At 36.5% G+C, this 25,219-nt stretch overlaps 1 pseudogene; it reads left to right on the forward strand.

Annotated features, from left to right (window-relative positions):
* The first annotated feature begins 623 nt into the window (after nucleotides 1-623).
* LOC134302240 (uncharacterized) lies at nucleotides 624-23,764 on the forward strand (annotated as a pseudogene).
* The last annotated feature ends 1,455 nt before the right edge of the window (nucleotides 23,765-25,219 follow it).

Below are 25,219 nucleotides of genomic sequence, written 5' to 3' on the forward strand. Positions count from 1 at the left end.
ACATTGCCTTGTCGCAATAATCCAGGTCCTGTGTTTGTCTAGTTATTAATTATTTATTTATTTATTAGGATTTTAAAGTCATGCTTTACACACTTTGGTTACATTCATGACAGTAACACAAGATTCATCAGTTCACAAGTTTAATATCAAACACAGTCATGGACAACGTCTTCGGTCTGTGGGAGGAAACCGAAGTTCCCGGAGGAAACCTACATGGACACGGGGAGAACATGCAAACTCCACACATAAAGGACCCGGATTGCTCTACCTGGAGATCAAACCCAGGACCTCCTTGCTGTGAGGCAACAGTGCTACCCACCGAGCCACCCAGTTATTAATTAAACTCGGTTAATTGGTTGAGGGGAGCAATTACTTTTACACATGGCCAGCTGTTGGATGTTCATTTTTAATACTGTTTATTTAGGATGTCTATGGCTTTTGACATGCAAAAAACTAGGAAAAAGGGAGAAGGTCAAATACATGTTGTCCTTTAAACGTTTATACAAACCTTCATGCTTCACCATGGTTGATTTTTCATTGTGGTCTGGAACACAAAGGGTTACAGAGAGCTTGAGAGCTTCGTATCTGGAGCTCTGGAGGAGAAATGAAAGTGAACACAGAATTAAACCCTCCTGTAACTGTTCTGGGCAAGATTTCACAATGAAAAACGCCTAAAAATGACTCCACTGCTTATTCTCACTGTTCTCATTCCTCAACTTCCAGGTGAGATTTTAATCATTTTTCTTAAGTTTAAGTTCTTTTAGAGCAGTTTAGGATTTAGAAATAGCCTGAGGTTGTAAAACGCACTTATTTATTTAGCAAAAAAGTGGGCCTGGACTGTTGAACTTGTTTATTCATGTGCATGTAGTTTACAGATCTGAAACATGGTAAAAAGGTTCTTGATGTCTTTTTGAATGCAGCGTCATTATTTTAACTAACGAAAACGTTTATTAGTAGGATCATCTGTGAAGAAATCGCGGGATTCCCCATTTCCCATACTTTACCCCATTCCTAAAATATGACTAAATCAATAAATAATTCATATAAATATTAAAAATCAAGCACCAACTTCTAATAGCACCAACATAAAACTTAATCCAGCAATACTGTTCCACAAATACATTTTCTCCTCAAGCAAAAGAAGAATTCTAACCCACATTCACAGTCACTTTGGTCAGGGTAATATTTAGATCAAAACAAACAAATAAGGCTAATAAATCAAATAATAAATCTTTCAATTATGTATAGAAAGAAAGAGAGATCTTAATGTTTTTTTATAAGGCACAACAGCAATATATGTATTATGAGTACTGATCAATAAATCATTTTATTAACACTTATTTAACACTTATATAATCCAGCTCATAGACAGAGTTTTTTTTTTTTGGTGACTGAAAATGACTGAAAATGAAACTCAAAATGTCCCCACCCCACCCTAAATTACCTCGCAAGTGGGTAAAAACATTAGTCTGCAATTCACTGCAATGGTCAGTGTATTACTTTAGGAAAGTCCGTGTTTTTAGGACAGTCTGCAGTTCTGCCCTTATCTCTGTTTAATGTCTGGAAGGATTGTTGACATCTCCCTGTTTTAGGTTTCCAAGGACATGGGTTTGATTCTCACTTTCGAGCACTATCTGTGTTGAGTTTGGCATGATTTCCACATCTATGTGGGTTTTTTTCTGGGTACGCTAGTTTTCTCACATTTCCCATTGAAAATCAAGCCAGTAGGTGGATAAGGTGTAAGTGAGTGTGTGAAGAGTGTGTGCAAGAAAGCTGGGGGTAAATACTTTTGCTCAAATAGGTGATTGTGTGTATGTTAGATGGTTGCTAAGGTATTGCTTGGCAGATGCCAATGTTTTGCTTAGTGGTTTTGCTTAGTGTATGCATTGGTTGCTTAGGTAAAGCTAATCAGTTGCTAAAAACAGATACTTGATAAATAAATAAGTATGCCAATAACCAAAACAAACCTCGCTAAGATGTCTGTGATGTGATGTGAAATGTAATGGCTTGTTCTTAGCACTGTGTTATTACTGATATTGTGCTAATATTTTTTTATTTGGCTTTAGGTGCTTTTTCCACTGTGACCACAGTGGGAAACCTGGAAATCTTGGAGGGTCAATCAGTCACTGTCCCCTGCCACTACAACTCTCAGTACTCTCAGAATGTGAAGTACTGGTGCCAGGGCTCTACGTATGATTTCTGCAAAACTCTGGCACGAACTGACGACCCGGGCTCATCTCCGTTCTCTAAAGCCAGTGTGACTATCTCTGATGACCTATCGCAGAATGTGTTTACTGTGACCATGCATGAGCTGAAGGAGGAGAATTCGGGCTGGTACTATTGTGGGGTGGAGATAGGGGGCATTTGGAAATCCGACAGCACTGCGTCTCTTTATATCAGTGTCAAAAATGGTGAGTAGGGGAAGCTGTTCATTAAACAACATTTATACACCATGCACCAGGGTATGTACATTTTTTAATCTTTTGGGCACTTTAGGTATTTCAGTGGGAAACGCTGTCATGACTGGCGAGGAGGATGGCAGTATCACTATCCAGTTCCTCTACAGTCTAAAACACAGGTACCGCACCGACCGGATGGCCACCTGTTATTTCTTTTTTGTCACTATTTAAATCTACATATTTTTTTCATGTGCACTATTTGGACATCTCATTTCTGTTTCATAGTGTTTCCTTACATTTAAATAAATATTCATTCACACTGGATTTTTGTGAATTTCAAAACACCATGTTCTCATCAGGTGGAGTAAAAAGTGGTGGTGCAGAAGTGGGCACATGAACTCCTGCCAGTTTACCGACTCCTCTGGGACCTTCAGCAGTGAATCTCTTCTTATCAGCGATGACAGGAAGGACACAGTTAACGTGACGATAAAGAAGCTGGAGATGCGGGATGCAGGATGGTACTTGTGTGGAGTCGGCCAGCAGCAAGTGTCTGTTCAAGTGCTTGTTAAACCAAGTCTCACCACCACCAGTACGTACTTCAGTCAGGCATTCTGAGAAGATTGATGTAAATATGTGAAATAACACTAAAACCCAGTTGCCACTTTATTAGGTTTATTACTGTCAAGTTTAACTATAGCAGATGGCTTCTCAATGCCCGTTTACATTTGGCTATACCTAATTAAAGATAATTGGAATAGTGGTCCATGAGGCTTCACACAAGAGAACATTCAGTAAATGTGATTTATAAATTAATCTATAAAGTAACATTTGACCTTTTTTCCTTACAGCACATCCACTGACTCAGGAGTCCAACAGGTCAGCAGTTTAGCTTCTGTCTCTCTGTTTAAATCTATATATCTCATAAAGGGTTCTCGGGTGGAGTTAAACCTGATATCACAGTTCCCTGATTATACTCCATGAAGTACACTGATTTACACTGTCCCAATTTGAATACACCAAATTTTCCTGTGCACTTCTGCAGCTGGCTAGCACATGCTTGAAGTTGCCTGTCACCGCTTTATACAGGCCAGCAACAGATTCTTGTAAAAAAAAATCCACACAACTCTTATCAGCTTATTGCCAGTGATGTCTGTGCCTTGACCAGACAGTAGGAATCGCTGTTGCAGCACCATGAAGGTGATTCCGTATATGCCACCCCTTCTCAAACCTGGCACACTGTGTCTGATAAGTGCCAGGCCAAGTCGAACATGGTGGGCTAGGGTATTAAACTGTTGTTTCACCCTGTATCCACATTATTCAATGTTTGCATTATTAATCAAACATTGTTAATTACTCTTGAGATTGATTAAAATAACTGTTTATTTTATTTCAAAGTGTAACCTGTAACATTCCAAATAAAATTGGTTTTACTTTATGTACTGCCTGGATAGAGAAGCATAGAACCTTGACCTCTGTTTGTCTATTACAAAAAAAAGATGTGCTTAAAGCAGTTACCATGTGTTGTTTCAGTTACCCAGTCTGGCAGTCTTCATTAATCGTGTGTGCAGTCCTACTGCTCCTGATGACTGCAATCTTTGTAACGTGGAGGATATGGCAACAACATAGTAAGATTTCCCATGTCATACATCATGTTTTATACATTTCATATAACAGATGAGTTTAAATGTTTACGTAAACCCATATGGGACATGTATGTCATCGCAGCCTTGAGGTTGAAGTTTTTTACAACTGAGCGATTGGAACATCCAGTTTATTTATAAATGTGTTGTTAGCTTTCTTAAAATATGATATGATGACTTCGACTGAATGTAAACTAGTCAACATTAACAGTCATTGACATAACAATGAGAAGGTCATAGATACATGAGAAGGTCCATTAATACAAAGTAAATGGAACAGTGTCCTTGGTGGTGTAGAACATGTTGTTATTTATCTTAAGATACAGATTAAATAAAGAGTTTATTTTGTCTGTCATTCAACCAGAGCTGTTTAAGAAATTTTTTATGTCAATTAAAAGCTGAAAGGATCTAAGAGACATGTATTAGGTGTGCTGTATGTAAAAACTATTATTTAAAAACCCACAGTTAACTATGTTTCAGTCATTTAGTTACAAGCAAAAAATATATGTAATGTAATGATTTGACTATATCTGTACATCAAAAAGAAATGTCCTTGTTTTATTACGTCTTAGGCCATTAGATGCATTTAAATTCAGTATGGAGTTGCATTACATTAGCCGACCTGCTTTGTGCTTATAAATATGCCGAGACCACAATGATTTCGAACCTCAAAAAGAGAACATAATGAGTGCAGATGTTTTCTGGAAGATGTACTGCATGAAACGATTGTAATATGAACATGCAGACATGTTCTGTAGCATGTTTTATATTTTATTAGATTTACTTTTTTGCACTGTCCCAATTTGCATATAACTAATTTTACAAATATGAGAAGCCTTGATTCCTTTCTCCTTGTTTCCTTCCTCTTCTAGAAAAGAGGCACTACAAATTAATAAATAAGTACGAGTAAGAATCATCAATTTGCAATCAATGCAAATTTAAAGAGGCATCAACCAATGTTTTCTGAGGCACCTGATATCTGGGACTTTCCTTCATTTAGTCTTATGTTCATAGGCAGGTTCAGTTTGACCAGATGAAACCACTGATGATTATGTACAGACTCTGTTTGGTCTTGTTTCATTTCACAGAAAAGAAATCTGAGCACAGATGGCTGGATGAAACTGAATCTGCACTCATGGTTTGTTCCTGATACAAGCACATTTCATTTCTGATGTTACAGTTCAAGTCAGAACTTTACATACTCTTATGGAAGGGGTTTAAATGATTTCAGCAACAGCTTCTTATTTTGTAACTAAATTATTTAAATGTATATAGTATATGACTAAATGTATGTAAACACCTGAGCTTTTGTGCCATTACTTTTTTGATTAGGCTTTTCACAAAAAACACTTGTAAGGTCATTCAAGGCACTGATGTAGGAAGAGAAGGCTTTTTAGCAATTAATGTCCCAATTCAATGCCCCAAAGATGTTAAATAGTCAAGGCTTCATTAAGGCAAGTGCACTTTTACACCCAACTTCTCAAACCATGTCTGTAGAGCACTGTGTGGGCAAAGGCACGGTCACGCTGGAACAGAAAAAGGCCTTCCCCAATCTATTCTCCCAATTTTTTTTTTTTTTTTAACTTTAATTTAAAAAAGTCAAATACGCTAGCACACCAGAGCTGGGATTTTAAATACATCGTATCGAATCTTAGCTCTGCTATCCGGCTGGGCTGGGAAGCTACATGAACATCGATTGATACATGAACAAAGATGCAGTCGGTACAGCACACATGTTGGAGGTGTCTGCTCACCTCAATCAGAATTGGAGATCAGCATCAGTAGAAAGGAAACGTAATGCAATCGGGTAATTAGACACGACTAGAAAATAATGACCTTTACACCTTTAGAAATTTTATACACCTGGTAGCAGTGGACACAGCTAAGAATTTTAAGTAATTTGGAGGTGTGTCCACATACTTTTAGCTATATAGTGTCCATACCTCTTAGGAGTGTATGCAAACTTTTGATTTGAATGAAATGAAAGGATGTAATTTTCTGACATGCTTTGTTTTAAACCGCAGGTTTGTTCCCGATCTGGAGGAGAGTACAAGAACGATTCCATCCTCTTCCTTAACATTTAACCTGTTACATTAACATGCTTTCTAAATCTTTCTACACATCTTCATTGCTTTTGTCATCTGAACACATCTGAATTGTGAGGATTAGAAATATCAACCCCCTGAAATTAGAATTAGAATTTTACATAAATATTCTCAGTGACAGTAATGGGCGGCATGGTGGCTCGGTGGGTAGCACTGTCGCATCACACCAAGAAAGTCCTGGGTTCGATCCCCAAGTGGTGCTGTCCGGGTCCTTTCTGTGTGGAGTTTGCATGTTCTCCCTGTTTCCGCATGGGTTTCCTCCGGGTTCTCCAGTTTCCTCCCACAGTCCCAAAACATGCAGCCAGGCTAACTGGAGACACTGAATTGTCCTATAGGTACCCAGCTGCTAGGATGCATAAACCAGTGCATTGTAGTGCCGGTCCCAAGCCTGGATAAATAGGGAGAGTCGTGTCGGGAAGGGCATCCGGTGTAAAAACTGATTCAAATGCTAAATCAATAATGTGGATCACGATCCGTTGGTGACCCCTAACGGGAGCAGCCCAGGAAATAGATAGGTTCTATTCTCAGTCACAGTAATATAAGAAAATTGATAACTATAATTTACAGATATAAATTCATAATATCATTAATTTTGTACATTAGCAATGGGTGTGGCTGAAACGCTTTAACTAAGTAATTAGAACAACAGGGGGAAGCACTTACTTTTGGCCTAGAAGTGCATATTTAAGTTCTTCCACTGCTTGATACAGACTGAAAGCACTTCGAAAAGCACTGACATTCCATAACATTTGTCTGTTTAAAAAACGCCAAACATGATTATATTCCTTTACAATGATAAAACAGTTTAACTTGTTTCTTTAACTAGATTGTTCATGTGTGTAAGTACAACTAATTTGAGCCACCTTACTACACCTTACCTGACTTAGGGTCAATGTCTTGCTAAACGTCTTCACTAAATTGTCACATCCTTCTGCTAAAAGGATCCCAATGTAAATATGTAACCACTTTTACCACAAAATATACAGATAGTTTCAGCGGTTTAATATGTTTAAGGTGGTATGTTACTGTACTGTACACAATACAGTTATTCTCTGTCAGTTTCTATAAACTTTTAATGATTGCACGGTTAGTAGTCTTTATGCTTGTGTGTTTGGCTTTGTAGAATGATAATAAGGGAGCCACTGTCTCAGCTAACACAGCATCCAGTGTTAAAAACTGTTGCACTGTTTTAATAAAATGTCTAAAATGTCTAAATGTCTCTGTGGATAATGACATAGCTGTTCCAGCTTATGATTTATGAATATTCATGAGATATGGCCTGAGCTTTAGGTCATGAACTGCTGGACAGACAGAGATAGAGAGTAGAATTCATGGTTCCATTAATTAGGACAAGTGTCCAGGTCCTGCATATAGTAGGGTCTGACTGCAGACCAGGTCTGCAGTCAGACCCTACTATATGCAGGACCTGGACACTTGGCCTAATTAATGGAATCAGTCTGGGACTCGCTTCATCTGTAGATGCTGGTGCAAAGCAGGAGATCTAGACCTTTCTGTCCAGCTCAGCATTGGTGCTGCACATCCAGGTACTAACTCAAGTCCATTCCAAATAGTTTCATTTTCATCAGCCGTACGGAAATAAAGGTCTGGACCTTCAATGATCGAGCCGTGGGAAAAAATGAGGAATGAACTTCAGTCATATGAACTAGGAAGAAACTTTTAAAGGAGCCAGGCTCAGAGGGAACATATTGTAATAGTTACTCTTAGTCCTTGTATTTAAAACACAGAACTGTCTTTTGAAGGATACTTCAGGTAGCAGAAGATTGTTGAAAAATGAAATGCTGCTGATCAATCTCATGACACAAGTTTGTTCATTCTCTGACTACAGTGCTTGGTACTGAGAAAACCACGTGGTTCTAAACAACGACTCTATTATATTGTGTTGTGAGTCATGTTTGGCTTGTTGTTACATGAAGCCGTTGCTGCTCTTTGCAGTTTAATCCAGTCATGAATCTTTTTGTATGATTAAAACATGAACATTTGTCCTCACTACACTTGGACAGTGTATACAATTCTTTTGCCTCTGGGGGGGCTGGTTGTTTTGCTCCTGGTGATTCTGGTAATCATCGTCGTCTGCATGCTACGAAGGAAGAACAGTAAGTTAAGAGCATTTTTATACAGTATAATATTATAAGCAATATCTACTAATCCAGTATGATTTATATGAGTTGTAGTGGTTCTTTCTGTTTTATTCCCTTTGTCTTACTTCCAGAAGTAAAAAATCGAACCAGGATCAGTGAGGGGAGCAACGACATCACTGCTCTTACAGTTAGTGTTTTATTTCATGCCTGGCATAATACAATCCAAAACCATTTAATCAAAACTTGTATCTATTACCTTATTACTGCTTAATATGGATGTAAGGATACACTCTACCCACGATACTGTATTTGTGATTAACTTTTATTTATCTAAATAATGAATGCCCTTTTATTTCTGAGGTTGGTACAAACTATGCAAAACAATTTTGAATAAAGCCCGATTTGGCTGAAAACCCCCGATTCTGGCAACCAGGCGTATAGCGCCAGTGACGTCAACCAGGCGAGGTGTATCGTGCCAGCGCCCTCTGCTGTTTAAAGTGAATGTTGATTCATTTTACATGTCAAATCGATTTGAATTTAACTGTCTTGTGGCGCATCGTTACATCCCTACTGCTTAATGAATTAAAAAAGGCTGAACGTTTCGTTAATGTGAGTTTTCTTTTATATTTCTTGTAGGCTGAGACTGAGCCATCGTTCAGCTCAGTTATTTTCAACTCCGGGATGAAGAAATCAGAGCGAAAGAACTTGAAGCAGGTTTGCTTTTGTTCATGACACTTGTTGCTGTAGTGTACATGCTGGTTGAATGTTTCAGATCTTTTACAGCAGGATTTTTCCATATAATAATTAAATAAACCTGTAGACAAACGCCCCCTTGTGGAGGTTTTATGTTGCATCTTGTACAGAGAGAGTAAGATGCATTGTTTTGGTCTGGGTTGCATAAAAAAACATGGACGAAATGTGGGTCCTTAAAACGTACTGTTTTACAGTATACCATAACTGAAATAATACAATGCTATCTGGATCTATGGATAAACACTTAATAATAAATTCTGTCAGCCGTCTTCTTTGTTTTGCATTTTCCTCTACAGGGTGTCCCTAAAGTCTGGACACATAAATTTAAATCAATTTTTCAACAACATTTTATTTCATTACAATATTTATCAATAACATCTTCAATGTGTTTCCACTATTTGTGATGCACTATGTATGATTGTGTATTTAGTGAACACATAGTTAGTTATATTTAGTGATATTTCCTGTGTGTCCAGACTTTACAGCCTTCAGTGTTAAAAGATCATGATCGAGATGTGACCTACAGCTCTGTAACATTTGCTTCCAAAACTAAACCGGTAAGTAAAACCACATCAATTTGTCCTTCATTAGAGAAATAAAATCACTCATTTAAACTCATGGCTGCAGTACAATCTAACCTGAGGATCTCTGCAGGCATTTTTAATGCTAAATCTTTACCGTCACTTTTGCATGTTCCAGGTCTCTCCAGCTGTTGATGAAGGAACGATCTACAGCTCCGTGGTTTGCCACTGAATCGTAAGTTATTTAACACACCGGTTAAACCCAATTACAGTATGAATAAAAGTGTGAAAAACTGTGATTGTGTGCCTCAAGGCTCTCTGCTGGGGCCAATCATCATTCTTAATGTTACTAATTAATAATGTTGGTCTGATAAATAAATGACACAGTAGCTGGAATGTAGTTTTCTTGTGTACTGAAAATATGCAGCTTCAGTGCTGTTTGGCAGTAAATCTGTTTACTAAGTGTGCATTAAACATGTAAATTATAACCACTAAAGTTACCCCAACCTATTTTTGGTATCTGACATAGTTCCTGTTTACACAGTGTACACCAGTCCGTATACAACATACCAGCCAGAAGACCGTACACGAGAATGTGTGCAGAACCATTTTCTGTTTATTATTCCTTTATTTATACAGAATTACTGTGAACATCCAGTGTGTGACCATTAAAATGTCTTATCACTACATAAATGTAACTTAATGTAATAATGTCAATTATTAGTGTTTACCAATAACCTATAAATGTAATTATTGTTAAATATAACAGAGTGTGTTTGGATGGATGTTAGTTATTTTGATTTATTGTCAATGTATTGTAAAATCTTTTTTTACTTAATTTAACTGATTTAAAAGTCATTAATTTACCTTTATAATTTCTATTGTTATTATGGTTATGTGGTTGGCCTTAATTTGACTGACTGACTGATTTGTTGTCTTGTAAAAAAAGATTTTATATAAATAAAGATTATTCTTGTCCTCTTCTACAGTAATCATTTTTTAAAATAAAGTATGGCTTTGAAATCCGTGAGCTAAAACCAAGGCCGCAACCGTGAACTGAACTTTGGAAAGGGACCAAATCTACCTGGGGTTGGAATTCTGCAATTCTGATACATTTCTGCCATATCAACAACTGATGAAACACTGACCCATCCAAACATTATGCAAAGTTAGTGAGTGGCACATGTTAATTTCTAATTTTTATATCAGTATAGTGGGGGGACATTGTGAGCACATCTACATAAATCAGAAATTATGATTTTGGCCTTGGCTAAAGCTAAAATTTTACATGGATCTCATCAGGTTGCTTAACTTATGAAATAATGAACCTTTTTACATAAAACAATGTAAACCATATGGCCAAAGCTATGTGGACATCTGACCACAAGTTTATTAGACATCCAGATCTACAGGACCCGACATCAAGTCTACCAGCTGTGCCATCACCATCATTAAACATTATTTTTATGAAAGAATGATTGATTAAACCTTTTAGTACATTGACTTGAGAACACACACAAGTCCTTACAGAAAATAATCAAGGGTGAGGATTAAACCCAGGTCCCTGGGATCCTAGTTCTGTGCAAGCACCCACCATGCTGCCAGCTTAAATTTGTTACTATATGTATTGGGTGCAGAGCATGAACACACCCTGAGAACATTTACACATTCGACTTACACATTCACACATGCATGCTTAAAAAAACTGAGAGCAGCATCTCACACCATGGTGAGAGCAAACTGGTGTACATGATAACCACACATATTCATGAGGAGAACATGCGAAACTTCTCACACTCAGTTACTTAAAGTGAGAAAGGAAATCAGCAATTTATTACTTAACTTTTAATACCCCATTATTTTTGTGCTGAGGAGAATTATGTCCTAATATTGGAAATTTGAGTTTTTTTAGATAATAATTGGTTATTTCTTTTATTCAGTCTTTTAGTATGGTTCAGCCCACACTTCTCTTCACTGTGGTTATTTACAGCATCTTGTTTACAGGAAGAGGAACTACTTGGGCTAAAAACACCACACCAACTATACAAAGTAGGTGCAAGTACCAAAATCCCCTCACATTTCAGTCAGTATCAGAATAACATGCCGATCTTTTTGATTTTTATTATTGTCGCCTCAGGTAAGTGCATTTTAAATGTTTTATGTTATTATACAGATATACATGCAGGTCAGCTCCAGAATCGGCACCTTCATAAAAATGTTTCAAGTTATTTTAAGAAGGTGGTAAATTAGCTTTTCTCACACAAAATGTCCATACAGATTTATTTCAAGTGAACATAAAGTTTAAGTAAATTAATGCTATGAAAATAAAAGCCACACATTTAAAACACAAATGTTACATTTACATGTATTTTGAACTTGTAATTAAAATTTTTTATAATATTATTGTGTGTTTTCTGATAATCTGCTGACTAAAAAACAATCACAAACCAACCTGGATTATTTAGTTAATATTTAATTAGATGATAAGATAAAACAAGATACGTAGATAAGATAGATAAAATAGATTAGATTAATTAAATTAGATACGATAAGATAAGATAAAATAGATTAGATTAATTAAATTAGATACGATAAGATAAGATAATCCTTTATTAGTCCCACAGTGGTGAAATTCTTAGTGTTACAGCAGATAAGAAATAGCAAGGCACTCAGTACAAAAAGAACAGTACAGTATAAAACAATATATACATTATTAATAATAAAGATTGAGATGTACATTTATTTAAGATGTAATGAAAGATATTTAACATTTGATCATTTCTGTCAATGATTTTTATGTTGTGCTTATAATTGTGGAGCTGACTGTTATTTTATAAAGTTATAAATTGATATATTAGTAACAAATAACATAAAAGTATATGTATTAATCAATATTGGTTTATGTAACTTAACTAAAACAAGAATATTTCTACACTGCATAACAATAGTACTTGGTTTGTTTTTTATCCAGGCCTTAATAACTGGATTTGGGCATCAAGGCAGTTAGAGCTTCAAACTGGAACATCCGTCACCATCCCTTGTCATTATGATAAAATATATAAACTACATAAAAAATACTGGTGCTATGATAGAGGTTCAGCCTATAATTACTGCAAGATTCTGGCTTATGCCAATAATACACGTGAGAAAGTGAGAGTGATTGATTACCCAGCTGAGAGTCTCTTTACTGTCACTATGAGAGATTTACAGGAGGAAAACACTGGAATGTACTGGTGTGCTGTGGAGATCGGTGGAATCACTGAGTGGGATGAAACAGAAGATCTTTATATTAAAGTGAAATCAGGTATAACATTAGTAATGGTAAATAATGAACATCTGTTTCCATTATATTTCACACACTGTATGTGCTTTATTGTGCAAATTATGGAACTTTGTGCAGATCCTGATGTGTCAGTTTTGAAGAGCAATGTGAGTGGTGAGGAAGGGGGCAGTGTTACAGTCCAGTGTAAATACAATTTATATCAGCATAAAGAGAAGCAGTGGTGCAGAGCCAAGGGCCAGTGTAACACAGCTGGGAAATCTGGGAAATCCCAGAATTCTAAAGTGCTGATAAGGGATGATGGGAGATCCTTCAGTGTGCAGATGACTAGACTGAGCAAGAGTGATACTGGCTGGTACTGGTGCATTGCAGGAGCTCTGCAGGTTCCTGTTTATCTCAGTGTCACTGATCCACCAGGTATTATCAGAATCACTTCTTTACAGATTGGTCAAATGATGCAATTAAAAAAATCAATGAGAGTGTTTTTATTTTCAGTTCTGACAACTGTGACAGTAACTACTCATCATCACACATCCCCCGTGTGAGTACAAAAGCTTTCATTTTGTTTTTTAGGGGCCGCCATAATAGATTATTCTGGTCTGCATATCTGACTTGGCACAATTTTATGCCCAAGTCTGCTATAGCCTACATGTTTGCTAGTGTGTTCATCAAGTTTATCAAACAACAAAAATATAAATACTTGTAAATAATACCAAGCAATATTTTGTAACATTAGTATTTAACCACTTTTGCTACCCATAGAAAACCTGAAGTGCCGACAGTGACTCGCCATAAACCTGATTACTCGTAAGTGTAAAATGAACTTTTTGTTTGTAAATAAGCTTTTAATTTACAACCATTTCTTATTATATATATATATATTTTTTTTTTTTATCACACAGATCTTTATCAGAGGAAATATCAGGTAACAGAGGATGTCAGTGTTACTAAGAAGTGAAATTAAATAAATCTTCTTGAGTTTCTTACAGTCTGTTAACTCTCACCCACAGCATCTGTGACTGCAGGCTCTGGCATGAAGGAAACCACGTAAGTAAAAACTGGCGCACTTATGAAGTGTGCTGAAGTTCAAAACCTCAGGCTGTAGAGTCAATTCCACAGTTCTGCAAAAATATCATTTTAAAGTAAAAAAAACGGTGTTGCCTGTAAACGTAGTTTAACTGATCATAACAGGAAGAAATCTTTACTTGCCTGTTAATCATGCAGTGACATGGCTGCTAATGGAGTTTCTCATTATGATGGTTTATTAAAGCAGTAACAGGGTTTTTATTCTTTTTACTCAGATAACTTTATTTCCTCAGTGTTTTTTAATATTATATGGTAATATACAATGACCGTATAATAACATTAAAACCACCTCCTTGTTTCTACACTCGCTGTCCATTTTATCAGCTCCACTTACCATATAGAAGCACTTTGTAGGTCTACAATTACTGTAGTTAATCTGTTTCTCTACATACTTTGTTAGCCCCCTTTCATGCTGTTCTTCAATGGTCAGGACCCCCACAGGACCACCACAGAGCAGGTATTATTTAGGTGTTGGCTTATTCTCGGCACTGCAGTGACAATGACATGGTGGTGGTGTGTTAGTGTGTTGTAGTGGTATGAGTGGATATACTTTATTTGTCATATATACATAAACAGTTGTACAGTACAATGAAATTCTTTCTTCGCATATCCCAGCTTGTTTGGAAGCTAGGGTCAGAGCGCAAAGACAGCCATCATACAGCGCCCCTGGAGACAGGGTTAAGGACCCAACAGTGGCTGCATAGCAGATCCTGGATTTGAACCTCCAATCTTCCGGTTGATAGCCCAAAGCTTTACGAAACCACTAGGCTACCACTGTCCCACACATGATGTTCCACACACTGATGAGTGGATCAGACACAGCAGCACTAATAATAATGTAATAAATCAATTATATAAAGGAAATTATATGCTTATTATATGCAACTATTATCAGCAGTTTAGGGAAGCCCCTTTGCAGTTTCAGGATGACTGTGCCCCTGTTCAAAAAGCACTGTCCATAAATTCATAAAGAAAAAATTAAACTGTCCTGCATAGAGCCCTGACCTCAGCCCCTAAAGCTACTAAACAACTTAAGAATGAACTGGAACACCAATTGAGGCTTTCTTGACCAACATCTATGTTTAATCTAGAAGCATAATTATAAATAATGAAATAAGAAGGATTTACTACCTTACTTTTGGTCTCCGCCTCTGATCAAAGGATCCAGGCTGTAGAGGTGCAATAAAAAATGTTTGTACACTTGTACGGGACATGTAGGTTATCGTTACTGTTTTTATGACTATAGATTTTATAATAATGCAAAATACACAAGTCAGTCTTCATATTTGGCCAGTGTGTGCTAACAAAAGTGTTTTCCCACAGCAGTCCAATGTTGTACACTATTATTCTGCCTTTAGTGGCTCTTTGTCTCCTGGGAATTCTCATCATCATCATCATCATCTGCATGCTACGAAAGAAGCACAGTAAGTGAAACTTGTGTCCAGTGTGTTTATTACTCTCATTTAATCAGTTTATGTAAAGCCTATCAATAAGGGTCGAATTCGGGTTAACAACAGCAAAATTGTCTCCCTCCATGTAACTTGCAGAAGTGAAAAATCAAACCAGAACGAGCACAGTAAGTACCATGTTTAATGTTCAGCAAAACGATTTTAGAAGCAAATTTGCTGGGTATGGTGATTAACACTGAATGTTTCTTTCAGGCTGAACCTGAGTTAACGTACAGCTCAGTTACTTTCAAGTCAAGAAAGAAGAAATCACAACAGAAGAACTTGGAGCAGGTTTGCCTTCATCTCAAAGCTTCTGGTTTAGTTGTTTAGTGTAATAATACTGCTGATGACGGGGCCGGTCATTTACGAAACCTGTTATAGACTTTGTATAGTATATATATATATACAGTATATATGACGTGAAGCTGTAACCATGTGTAGATCTGAAATAAAAAATTTACAAACAGTACAGATATAAATGTAAAATGTAAATGTAAATAAAATTATATGTTCTTCTTTTTCCAACATGTTTTATGTTCCAGCTCTTACCAGAAGTTGCTGACAGTGACACACTCTACAGCACTGTGGTTCACAAGTGAGAGATTTCTAACATTCAACATTATCACATCAGTTTCATTTATTTTCTGAACCATTTCATGAGTCCAACCCACCCGCATAAAGTTCACCGGTTTAACCACCAATCACATCATCTGTTAAGCACAACAGGATGTGTAACAGTGTGTAAGATGTCAAGTTTTTCCTATTATTTTATCTTAGATGATTTCCTTTCTTTGTCAGTCTGTAATATTCATGTTATATAATGTTAATGATATAGTTTAAATAATTTATTGTGGTCAGAATTGGGATGGGGGATGGGGGTTTGGGGCATCGGCCGAGACCCTGTGACGAATTGGAGTCCTGTCAGGTTATGTTAATGCTTTGAGGAGGGTCAGGAGAAACAGGACCCACTATGACCCTGACCAGGATGAAGCAGTGGTAAAACATGAAAATTCAATGGAAATCAAATTAACATTATTAATATTCTTATCATCATCACTGTTATTGTTATTATTATTATATGTGTAACTGATGTTTGTCAAGTGTGAAGTGCTGACACCCCTCAGACATATTTACTCATTAAAAATGCTTAGAAAAACTTGATGTAGCTCATTTTATGGTTGTATTTTAATAACTTTTAAGATATAGTTATTGTATTAATAAGGTGTGTAGACGCAGTTGTGTAAGAAATACTGAATGTTATTGTTCATATGTAATCAATGTTTTGGCTATGAAATAAACTTAATAATGCCTGGACTCCAAAATGACAATTTCTGTGCTGTACTGTTCCATATAAAACATTACACTCCTTTGACCATGACATGACTTCTGTTAAATATGTACGTGTTTTAAAAAGTGCACCAGGATGACAGTGGGGTGAAAGGTGTTTCTGTAGCACACTGGAGTAAGAGAACAGCTTCAGTGATGGAAAACTTTGGGTATGTTTGTATATTTGGTATTACAATTTATATATAATTAATTTAAAGACAAACAAAATTAAAAAAAATTATAGATTGTAATAATAATATTATAGTTGCAATCAATCTCTTATGTATGAATCACTCACTAAAATTCAGACATTATTATTATTATGTATTTAATCATGTTGCTTGTGGTTTTCCATATGATGTAAAAGCCTGTAAATCTGAGAAAGAGAAGAAAAAAAAAACAGGAACTAAACTGACAGGCTTTTTGTCTGGAGACAGGAAGATGATTGATCATTTAAGTCTCTCACAGAAACATGAACCTTTATACACTGGTGGGTTTATTAACTCTGTCTGGGCTTTTCTGCTGCATGTCAGGTCAGTACAGCACTGTAACATTTCTCCACACTAGTGAGATTTCAGGTTGAACAATTACTACCACAGTTATTTTTTATTAAAATGGTATTTTAACATTTTTGTATTAATGAAGTTCCAAATCAGTTAAAATAAGTTAAAGATTAACACTGTTCAGTCACATTAGAGAGCTAGTTATTACCCCGTTTTCATAGTTCAAGAGCTTTTTTCTCAGTTCTACTGACTTATAGGCTGGAATCTTGCCTTATAGTTTTTAATTTATACCATTTTTTTACAAGAGCGGCGTCTCTGCAGCTAAAGCTTGTGCAGTGAACTACTAATAGTAAAGTTTCTTTCTATTCTATTCTATGACTTTCCTACAAAAGTGATCTGAATGTAGACTAGACACACTGAAATAAGTAACAAAAATAGGTCAGTGTTTTCTTTGTTTAATGTTATTTGGTGATCAATATCCAATAACAGAGACATTCAGACAGAAGGTAATGACCTTTTACTGCCCCGTACATTAATATAAAAGTATAAAGTTTATCACAGTGACAGAACTTGTGTATAACATGTGGTTCACTTTTGCAGGTGTGGAGTGCATGAGGACACTGACAAATGTAGTTGGAAAAAGTGGAGGATCTGTCACTATACCCTGTCTTTATGAAAAACAATACAAATCAAACCGTAAATACATGGTGTAAAGGACTTTTCTGGAACATCTGCAGCAAAGTAGCTTATGGAAACACAACTGGACGTACATCAGTCACTGATTATCCAGATCAGAATATGTTTATCGTACAGTTAGATAGTCTGAGTGTGTCTGACTCCAGGCGGTACTGGTGTGCTGCTGAAATTGGTAATGAATGGATACCGGATGATCGTGATTCTTTGTTCCTGATGGTCAGTCCAGGTAAGAAACCTGCATGATTTACTGTCACTAAGGTTTGTAATGGATTTTTGATAGGAACAGATGCTTACTCCCCTGTATGCTTCAAGTTTTCAGATCCTGTCGTATCTGTACTGGACAGCCGAGTGAGGGCAGAAGAAGGGGGCAGCGTCACAGTCCAGTGTTTCTACAGGGCAGCATATAGAAACAAACAGAAGCAGTGGTGCAGAGCTAAAAATGGGAACTGCTACAATGTTGGGAACATGAAAAAATCACTGAATTCTCAAGTGCAGATCAGTGATGATGGGAAAACTTCATTCGCTGTGCAGATGAACAGACTGAACAGGAATCATGCTGGCTGGTACTGGTGCGTTGTTGGAAATCAGGAGGTTCCTGTTCACCTCAGCGTTGATGTTTCTCATAAAGGTATCAACATTGTTCTTTGATTTTTATAAAAAACAGAAGCCATATGATTGTTTTGTTGACCTGATGGTGCATGTTTCAAATGAGATAAAATGTTATTTGTGTATAGATAAAAATATAGATAAGCAAATTTTGGTGGCACTGTGGTGCAGTGGGTAAAGCTGTCACGTCACAGCAAGAGGGTCCTGGGTTTATTTTCCTGGCTGGACGGCCAGGGTCCATTCTGTGTGGAGTTTGCATGTTCTCCCTGAGTCTGTGTGGGTGCAGTCAGGTTAACTGGAGCTACTAAAATTGCCAAAGTGTGTAAATATGTGTGTGTGTGTGTGTGTGTCCTGTGATGGACTGGCAACCTGTCTGTCTGGATAAGAGTGTAAGTAATAGAAAAGGTCACTGGTTTTATCAATTAATTTTAGTTAACCAGCTGATTAAATAACAGGGGAGCAATTACTTTTCACAGGTGATATGGGTGTTGGGTAGCTTTGTTCCTTACATAAATACTATAATAAATGTTGTATGTTATGTGTTTTAACTTCATTAAGTTAATTTGTGTAATATCATGTTTTGTTTAATAATAACAATAGATAATCTTAAGCTTGATCTACTTTAAGTTTGCATCGTGTTCCTTATAGGTCTGCCTGAGCAAAACACTGAAGTCTCACAGTTGTAAGTACAGATCTTTTGATTTATCTTTAATTTCAAATCATTTACACTTATTGGAATATAATATTAAGGGAAGCGTGCAATTTTAGCATTTGAATTAATGCAGGATAAAATAACAAACTCAGATTTATGCATGATTTACTTATTAATGTGCCTAATTGTTCATCCATTGTGTCATAATAATAAACATAATAGATGTTAGAGGTACTACAGTAGAGCTCAGATGAAGCAGTAATCTTATACACTAGCCCACTCTGATGTATGAATTTCAGCGTCCCTGTTACTGGTTATGATTGGCCACACAGCTTCTTCCCATTTCCCAAATACATTCCAGTAGGGTGCATGGCTCATCTAAATTTCTCCAATATTTCTCCACAAAGAAAGTTTTTGACATCTTGTGATGGATTGACCCCATCCAGAATGTGTCCCACCCTGTGTCCAGCTTATCAGGGAAAGATCTAACCCCCTGTGACTCTGGATGAAGTAGTTATTAAAGATGAATAAATTAATACATGGTTGACAGAATCAATCTACAAAAACAAAAACTTAAATACTGTAAACATCTTCCATTCACCATATTTTGTAGTAATGCCACCAATTTGGTTCTCTGGATAATCTTTGGGATCTTACTGCTGCTCATGGTGGTTGGTGGGGTCTTCTGGAAGCTCAAAAAGAGACAAAGTGAGTAATTTGCTCTTACATTCTAAAGGGTCCATATTAAATGTTTATTTTTTTATTATTTTATTTAAAATTGCCTTGTGTGCAGTAACTCTGAGAGTTTGGAGCCTGTATTGGTTGTAAAATTTAGATGTATGATTTACGAATCTGTCGTTTTGTTTGAATACAAAACAATTGTGGGTTGTGGTTTCTTAACCTTTTTTTAAACAGCGAGCCTATTGTAAGGACCCAACCTATAGATTTGTACCAAATGTAAAGTGCGTTACAAATCAAATGTATTATTATTATTATTATTATATTATTGATTAAAAGAGCTGGTTTAAGGTGTTACAGAGTCAGTCCCACATGTTGCATGTTTCCAAATTCACAAAACACCAAATTCTACCTTTGGTTTGTAATTGCTTACATTTACATTTGCAGCATTTAGAGGACAATTTTATCCAAAGCGACTTACAATTATAACTGAATACAATTTGAGCAATTAAGGGTTAAGGACCTTGTTCAGGGGTCCAACAGTGACAGCTTGGCGGTGGTGGGGCTTGAACCAGCTACCTTCTGACTACTAGTTCAGTACCTTAACCACTGATCTACCACTGTCCTATTGCTGTATTTTGCTTTTTAGGGTGGCTTGTAAAATGCAGGATTACCCGAATGTTTTGTTCTAGGTTCACAAACTACTTTCTGTTTGACACAATGTGCTTGGTGGCACAGCTGGTAATGTAGGTGCCGCACTTCATTGATTATTAAGTGTGTTTAGATGCTGTGGCACTTACAGACATAAAAGAGGGGTTTAATCAGGTAAAGAGGCTCAGAGCTGATGTTTATTGGCTTTTACAAAAACAAACAACCAAATATGTCTGCCGCAATCATTTGTCTCCTCAAGTGTAGCACCTACCAGACAGGAAACAGCTGTTTAAATAGGCATCCAGTCACGCAGAGGTAAACCTTATTACGCCTTATCTGCTTAATATTCACCTACAGGTCACCTTATTAAAAAAACTTGCTAATTCAATCAGCCAATCATGTGGCGGCAGCACTTTTAAATAAAATTATTAGGATATGGCTCAAGAGTCCACATCAAACATAAGAAAAGGCTGGAGATGTGATTACCTTGTCATGGTTGTTTATGTAAGACGGCTGGTTTAAATATCTCGGAAACTGCTCTCTTAGAACAGCTTGCACAACAGTTATTCTTCGAAGATCATATCGGGTTCCACTTTTTTCAGACAGGAACAAGAAGGCCAAATCCAGACCTATTTAGATTGTTGGCGCAGTGGAAATCTAGATTCATCACACCAGTTAATATATGACACAGTGTAATATACAACTATGAACCTGTACCCACTGTAGCCTCAGGTTTCTGACATTCATGTATATTTTTTACCCAATATATTTTTAGAAATCTATGATACAACGTAATATTGTGAAGGGGTGTATTTTGATAAAGAAGTCTGCTTTAATTTGACCCTGATTTTTACAATAAAAGGAACATAATGCAATAACATAAGCATAAGCAATGCTAAACTATAATTTGCAACTTGAGCACTTTTTGTCTTTTGCAGAAGGAGCGTTGGACCTGAATGAAGCAAGAATCTGCAGTCTGGTGTGTTTCATAACTGTGTCTGCTTACTCATGCAATATCCTCTAATACATTTAGGAAATATTAGGAAGTGGTTATGTGGTTACGTAGACATTCTATTTTTTACTTGCAAGTAACTTAAAAAAAGAATTTACACTACATGCATTCCATTATTATTTGAAGTTCTAGGCATATTAACCCATTTTGTGTAATATTTTAAAATAATAATAACAACTGAATGGTAACATTTTTACTGATGAACTCTAATGTCACTTTAATGTGTAGATTGACGTGAGTGTGTTTTTAACAACAGGTTTATGATGATCCACTGACACACGAACTAGAAGATGGAAAAAGCAAGGTGCGTTCACATGTTCTCTCTATGTCTGTTTCCTCTTGGCATTTTGTTAATTGTCTACATTCCCTAAAAACATGGCAGTAGAGGGATTGGCCACTAAGCCATTGACCTCTAGGTGTAAGTAACTAAATATGCGTCACCTTGAGATGTATTTTGCCTTACTCCTGACCCAAACAAAGGTAAAGCAGTTGTACAAAGGAGCAAATAATAGTAAACAAAAATTACAGTAAGAACACATTGTGTCCAGAACAGCTTTAACAGAGAGAAACTGAGGATGTGATTTTTTCTTTTTTAAAGAAAACATGTGAAGCAATTCTAGACCTGCCATGTAACACACAAATGGAAAATATTATTACTATAGTGGTTTTGTGTGCATCAGGACCAGACACACTGTTTTTTTTTTAATTATGTGATTCATTCATGTCCAGTTTAGTCATGACTGAGATTTATTTTAAGCATTTAAGTTTCTATCTTATATGATACATGTTTTAGTCGTTTCAGGTATTTTTGGGAGACATTGTGTATGAACGTGGGTTAGGAAAAACGTTACTCAGAAGTCTTATGCAAGTTTTGTCTGAAGTCCCCACATATTTAAAATCACCTCTACATCACTGACCACAGAAGGAAGTTATAAATCTGTGTAACTCAGCAGAGCTTGAATTAAATTTAGGTTCATGTTCTTTGCAGCGTCTAGCTTCTGGAGAAGAAGTGACCTACAGCTCAGTCAAGATCACTCTCAATCCAAAAGTAAGACTTTCTTACATGTTATAAACAGACAGCATTTTTAACTTTTACTCTTCTATGGTGGTAAAATGTCAAAAAAGATTCTGTGATCATTCTGTTCATTCGGCATCTGTGTAGCTTCATAGACACAGAGCGTGTGTGCTTGACTGGCCTGTTTGCATTGGAAATGTAAGGCAATTCATGAAAAAGAGAATCAGGAACCACATAGTGTTGAGCAGCTGAAGTCCTGTTGTATCAAGCAAGAATTGGCTAAAACTGTGATGCAACATAGTGGTGAACATGCCTCAATGTCCCAACATTTGTTTATCTTTACAAAATTCAATTAAATTGGTCACGGAAAACGCTGGAAATCTTTGCTTTGCTTTTAAATAAATGTAATTAAGAGAATTAACACATTATAAAATGTTCTTTTCCAGAAATGGGTTTGTAATTGTTGTTTTTTTTACTTTGAATTGTTTTGCAGTTTTCACCGGTTCACAATGACAGAGTCATCTACAGCTCAGTGAAACATAAACAGTAAGAGGTGAGAATATTAATCAGTTCTACTATTACATGCTTATTATTTACATGCTTGCATATACAGTACATGGTCCTTCCTACTAGTGGGTTCATACTCACTGTTAAAAGTTACGCAAACACCCATCCAGTCTCTAATACAAACACTGCCAGTACTACTGGTAACACTAAACAGCTTTGAACTCTTTGTTTCCCATTTCTGTTGTAAAGTGTAAATATCTAGGAGCACCAACAGCTCATCACTTAAGTGGCTCTTCACACATGCTTGTTTTGAGGTGCCTAGAACTGAACTGCTGAATGCAGAAGCAAATTTTTTTTTAAATTAGAAATCGCAGCATGTTTTCATGCTGTAAAATAATAGTTGGGCATATAGTAGAAAAAATTACAATCTCCAAACTGTGCATGTTAATTCTAAGTCTACCTTTATCATTATTTTCATTTCTCATCCTCTTAAGGTTACTAAAAACAACCTGAAAGAAAATTCTCTGGACACAATGGAGATGCAGACCTCACTCGTCTGTATTACTACTGCATCATGTTATTATGAAATGATTTAACGTCATGTGGAATTTGAAGTTTAAAATAACTACTATTTCTACACTCTTCCTGTGACTGTGCACTTTCTAGGAATGTATGGTGTCATATGTAATATGCCATATGTAAACCACAGTGGCGAGATGGTGGTGGTGAAATATAATGATATAATAATAATATAATAATTTAGTGTAATGAAGTGTAATTTAGAAATTCCTAAAACAGGTCTGTCTGATAGTTGTTCCCTTGATCTAAAAGATCAATGAAATGAAATTTCCAGCCTATAGTTTAGCTCTGTACAAACTTTTATTTTTGGACTTTAATCTAAACATGTAGTAACGGGGTGTTATGGGGACACCAGTCATTTTTATGACACTTTTAATTGAAGATAATAGTTTTGAACCTCAGCAGCTAATTAATTTCACCCCCTGCCTTCAGCTCTGTCCTGACAGGCAGGTCAGACTTCATTGTGCTGATCTATTGGATTTTTTCTGATACCTGTTTTCTGTTTACACAGCCTAAATTTAATAAATCGTTCCACCTTCACCCTTAAATGCTTTTATGTAACACTGTTTTTTATGTTAACATCATTAGTAGCCTATTTTTGCAACATGCCAGGGATGTTCAACAAGGTTAAATAGAAACTAGGATGTATGTAGTATTACCACTAGAGGACGCTGTTATACACATACTTCGACCCCTAAGCCACAGACATGTACTTCAAGAGCATCAATGCATTGTAATTCATCCTCAGTAACTCCTTTATCCTGGTCAGGATCACGGTAAGTCTGGAGTCTACCTGAAAAAAAAAACTGGTGCTTACACACAGGGGGAATTTAGAGCAGCCAAGTTTGCAGGTACCTACAGGTATTCAGGTTTTAGATGGTTCGGAGGTAATCGACATTAGGAGAACATGACAAACTCTGTACAGACAATGACCAGAGGTGAGCTTACTACCCACAACCCAGAAACCGCAGCACCTGCACCACTACCTGCTGAAAAACCTTCAACCATGGTCCTTATCAATATTGTAATTGTAACTAGACATGGAGTTAGCACAATGCTAAACTGAAGGCCATAGGCTTCCCTTACATATTAGCTACATTAGCCATGTAGCTCCAGTGCAAAATAATAGTTATTTTTTATAATAAAAGCCACACGCCAAGTATTTCGAGTGGTCTGCTGAGGTGAATTAAGTTTTCCCTGTACACACACACACACACACACACACACACACACACACAGTTTAGCAGGCCTGTGCCAGCAGGTGCACCCTGTAACTTTTGTGTCAGCACTGCTGCATTGCTGCACGCTGGCAGGAGAACTATAAAGTCCTAGAAATTGCTTAGTTGAATTTTAAGCAGAGCGCTTGCTATTTTAGTCAAAAGACTGAAGCATGCAGCCTGATAAACAGTACATATAACATACATATAAGTTTTAAGAGCGGTAAATCACATTGCTTGTTTTTCCTTACTTAACCACCATAGAGTTGCAGTAGCAGCACAAAATAACTCACGTTTTAAATGTGCATCATTTAGTTGAATGAAAATAATTTGTAGTTTTTGTTTTGTTATAAAAAGACTCCAGACCAGAAAAGCCGGGTCTGTGTGTAAAATACAAACTGAATTTACTTAAAACTGGTACAAAAACATGCGCATTCCACATTGTA

Source organism: Trichomycterus rosablanca, chromosome 25 (genome assembly GCF_030014385.1).
Source record: "Trichomycterus rosablanca isolate fTriRos1 chromosome 25, fTriRos1.hap1, whole genome shotgun sequence".
NCBI classification, from domain to species: domain Eukaryota; kingdom Metazoa; phylum Chordata; class Actinopteri; order Siluriformes; family Trichomycteridae; genus Trichomycterus; species Trichomycterus rosablanca.